The following is a 5,310-nucleotide window of genomic DNA, read 5'->3' on the forward strand; positions in this document are numbered from 1 at the left end:
GCCATCTTTTGAGCCGGATTGTAGCCTCGGACTCTGACTGTACTCACCAGTGGCTTCTTCAGGACCTAATGGCTTACATCTCCCTCGAAGCACTGGGAGGCCAGCAAGGGTGCGTGCTGGGGGCGTCTACGGCAGAGCGTATCGTGAGAAATGTTATAACTGAGCGGGTTATAATAATCCTCATATCCAAAGAACCAAATTTTGTATTTCAAATTGAACCTTCTCAAGTCTTGCCCAAAATAAGTTAATTAATTACCGAAGCCCTCTGAAAGGAAGTTTTCATTTCTGTTGAAATAAAATAAACATACAATATAACTCATTTATTCATTTATTTATTCATTATTTTTATTTTTACTTTCAGAAAATGGTTTTCCAGTCAACTTAACAAAAATATCCCTCGAAAAGTACTCAACGCATATCTGTGAGAAGACATGTTCTTTGCTGGTTAGAAAGTAGAAGTTTGGGATGATCGATCTTTGAGGAGGCAACACGTGCCGGGCTGGCCATCCATTAAGCACTCACTCCTGACGATGCTGAAGGTTACAGACGTGACCTTCATAAATAAATCTACGCTGTCGTCATTTTATCCTCCGATTTCAGCCAATATATACGTTCGCATTGTTACTGAGGCAGAGTTTGACAAGTTAGTGACTCAAAACGACAGAGATAAGGGATTGTGGTAACTATCTGACCATTATTTTATTATTATTATGATAAGCTACCAAGGCCTCCCTTCAGGGTGCAGGTACAACAAGTTGAACCACAAAATACCAAAAAGGTACTGGAGAAAAGCAAAGGCAACGAATAGTTAAGAAACTGGCCGAAGTCAAAGGAGGAAAAATATGTTTCAAAAAGACATTCACACGAGACTTAAATGTAGAAATGTCTGCAGAAAGGACAATCTCATTGGGTAACTGATTCCATAAACTTATCAACGACGGAAGAAAACATCGTGAGAATTGTGTCGTACCAAAATTCATAGGATTAAAAGCAAGATCGTTTTGACTAAGAGCAAACCTCGTGACGCGGGCAGGAGTAAAAGGATCAGGCAAAGCATTGTGTGAGGGATGCCGATTATTCTTAAAACTTTAAATAAAATGCTAAGGGTACCAACTTGACCCCGATGATGAAGATCAAGAACAAGTGCCGGAGGAATAAATTTAATTGAATTGATAGCTCTGTCAAGTAACTTTATATGGCAATTGGCAGCAGATATCCAAACAGGAACCCAATACTCAAGGTGGGGCAAAATGAATGCTTAAAAAGATTTGATTACAGATGAGTCATACAAATATTTTGAAGCACTTACGAAAATAAGCCTGTCTTCCATGCAATAGTGGAAGACATGAAACAGATGCTTCTCAAATGTCAGTTTAGAATCAAGAGTGACTCCAACAAACGAATACTGAAACATCCTAATCTGTTCACCAAAATATGCAAACAAGGATGAGGATTCTGTTGATCTTGGCCGTGAATACGTGATTGGAACGTGAACCGGACGGGAACAAACCGCATGATCTCCGTATGAGATCTATGAAATCTAATTTCTCTTACTAACAGCTTAACAAGAATTAACATTTTGTATTGGCACGGCTGGGGCTATTCTTTAAAAAAAAAAAAAAAAACTCTTTGATATCCGGAGTTATTCATAAAATATTCGGAGCTATAGCCCTGAAAGTCCAGGCCTAACTACGCCACTGTATCTGACCATCCACACACCGCTCCTAAAAAAGACGGAGTAAAATTGATTTTGCATTTTTTTCCTACTATTGTAAGACCAGTGACGCCATTAGCACCGTCAGTGCTGTCAATAGATAGTTTCAGATTTTCGCCTGTCAATTATGTGGCTACTCCCCCACACATGACCTTCAAAAAGACATGGCTGACATTTTGTCCTTGAATTTCAAGAGGCAGGAGCAACTGATAATTATGTTTATACTTATTCCACCCGTAACATTCAGTCATATTATTGCAGATATTAACAGCAAGTTGACCACTTGCTGTTTTTTTTTTTTTTTTTTACTTCTCCGCCTATTGCGCCGGTAGGCTTGCTTGAGGGGCCTGGATGGTATTCGGCCCCAGCCCGTCATGGCGCAGGCAAGTATTTATAGTAGCGCCATCTTCTCTTGGCTCATGCTGCCCCCCAGAACTCGTTCTTGATTCTTGGACGGTTTCCTCTAGAGTCCGGGTTGATGGGCGGTCGTCAGGACAGCATGTGGGTAGTTTTAAGGCACATGACAATAATAATGACTAATAATAACAATGGTAACAGGTAATAGTAATAATAATAATGATAATAACAAGCAATCACAAAGACAAAGGACACAGTAACAAGGCGAATATTTCCGGCAGGTAAGTCCCAGTCTTTCCCTAAGTAGACTAACATTTGCAAGAATTTGACGTCACTCTCAAAGATCTAAGCCAGGTTCCGCACCGGCGATCAACACCACCAGAGACTTTCGATTTATGATCATCTTTCAGGAAAATAAGGGAAAAGGTAGAAAAAACACGTAGTGAATGGTGATGATGACGATGGTGATAATAATGATAATAATAAGTATGGTAATGAAATATAGTAACAATGATAATGACAACACCTGAATACACGTCGCACAGTGTAGTAGGTCCATGCCACACGCCAGCCAGTGCCGCCCCGCACCTCGTGCCCCGCGCTTCAGTTCAAACAGCAGCAGGTGAGGCCCAACAGAGCCTTCGCCTTGCGACTTATTAATTGGCCGTCAACAGGTGCGTAATACGGTTACCATAGGGTGTTCACAAACGTCAACCGTAACTCGCGGACAAAGCGGCAAAATCAGTCCCAGTGACCCAGCACAAGATAACACCTGAGCCGCGCTGTAAATCCCTCACATGTTTGACAAATACAAGAATAATGATGATAATGAATCCTTTGATAAGTGTTTTCTAGTGTCAGATAATGTGAATCGTTTTTTCGTCATGCACCAAATTTCTCAGAACTTCAAGTATAAACGCATGCAGATTGATTCCAGCTTCATCATAATGAGATGCAGGCTCATAAACATCACGGGATAATTTTCCTAGCGGCACGTAGCCGACCAGTCCTTGCCGCAGAACTGAGAGGCACCGCTGAGCCGAAGTTGTACAATGCATCGTTAATGAGGTGGTTGGTGTTGCAGTGTGCATGATTATGTTTTACGTGTTGTTAAATCAAACGAATTATGAGAGAAGGGCCGAAAGTGAAGAACAGTCCCTGCTGCAGACTGCTCCTCTGTGACATATCAGTGTTGCTGCTCCTTGCCTACCGCGGCGCTCCTGCCAGTGCTCGCCAAGTCTCCTGCCGCCTCACCGGACCAAGGAGCAGTCTTCACGGGCGAGTGAGGTCACGGCTCCTCCATCATCTGGGACACTACCAAGGGATAATTGCACATCAAAGGCAGCGTGACCTGTTAGCGGAGTGGCGGGACGTGAGGCTGCCGCGGAGTCCGACTAAAGCAACCTTTCCCCCCTTTGACTGGGTAAACACCTTTCCTGCCCTCGTGTGCCTGGCGCACGCCACACTTCAGTTCGGAGGGGCACCCACGAATGGCACTAGTTAATTAATAACGGTTGTGTAGTTGGTCTATATTTATTTTACTATCAATATTTCCATTTCTTCATTCATACATTCATTGTTTTCAGCTTTGAATACTTAGCATTCTGATCCTTCGATTAATTCATAGTATATGCTAATGATGATGCTAAATGTTCTACTCTTGCTGTATCATATTAACAATTATTATTATTTTTTTATTACTATTATATTATTATTATTATTATTATTATTATTAGTAGTAGTAGTAGTAGTAGTAGTAGTAGTAGTAGTAGTAGTAGTAGTAGTAGTAGTAGTAGTATCAATATTATTATTATTATTATTATTATTATTATTATTATTATTATTATTATTATTATTATTATTATTATTATTATTATTATTATTATTATTATTATTATTGTTATTATCATTATCTTAGTATTAGTATTAGTATTAGTATTATCATCATCATTATTATTATCATTATATTATTATTATTATTATTATTATTATTATTATTATTATTATTATTATTATTATTATTATTATTATTATTATTATTATTATTATTATTATTATTATTATTATTATTATTATTATTATTGTTATTATCATTATCTTAGTATTAGTATTATCATCATCATTATTATTATCATTATATTATTATTATTATTATTATTATTATTATTATTATTATTATTATTATTATTATTATTATTATTATTATTATTATTATTATTACTAACATTATTAATATCACTAATATGATTATTATTATTGTTATCATTATTATTGTTGTTATTATTATCATTATTATTATTATCATTATTATTATTATCATTCTTCTTCACCTTCTTCTTCTTATTATTATTATTATTATTATTATTATTATTATTATTATTATTATGTGTGTGTGTATTATTATTATTATTATTATTATTATTATTGTGTGTGTATTATTATTGTTATTATATTAACATTATTATTACTCCTATTTGTTCTTATTACTACTACTACTACTACTACTACTACTACTACTACTTACTACTACTATAGTCGACTGAGTCGACAAGTGACAACGCTCGCGTTCAGGGAGACGCGAGTTCAATCCCCGCCCGGTGCCACCAAGCTGGGATTTTTTCAGCCGCCGCCGAGTGGCTAAACTACCCACATGCTGTCCAGAAGACCACCTATCAACCCGGATTCTAGATTCTAGGATTAAAGATGAAGCCCGGGAGGGCTGCATGAGCCAATGCAAGATGGTACCACTATAAACATTTGCCTGCGCCATTGGTGAACGGGCTGGGCCGACCATCAGGCCCCACCGGGGATCAGCACGGGCCGACCATCAAGCCCCACCGGAAGAACCTACCTACCGGCGCAATAGGCCGCGACATAAAAATAAAAAGCTATGATAATGCTTTCCGTAATCCTCCATCGTATTCATAGTTGTTTTGAGTATTATATAACCACCACGCGCCAGGATTTGTCTCACACGACCAGCAGAAGAGAGAGGTATATTCTCTTGGCCTTGGTCTCCACAGGAGCGTAGCCTTCACCACGTGCCTGTAGCTGTGGTTATGGCCTATAGGAGGCGTGCAAAAAGACATCTGGGCCTGGGGGGCACAATATCATCGATTTATCTGTCATTACTTTTTGCTAGAAAGGAAGGGATGGTCGATGTGGAGACAGGAATTAAGGGAAGGGCAGGGGTGGGGTGGGGATAAATGAAGACAAAGGGATAGGGAGATGAAGAGAGA

The sequence above is a fragment of the Eriocheir sinensis genome, chromosome 42 (assembly GCF_024679095.1).
Source record: "Eriocheir sinensis breed Jianghai 21 chromosome 42, ASM2467909v1, whole genome shotgun sequence".
NCBI classification, from domain to species: Eukaryota; Metazoa; Arthropoda; class Malacostraca; order Decapoda; family Varunidae; genus Eriocheir; species Eriocheir sinensis.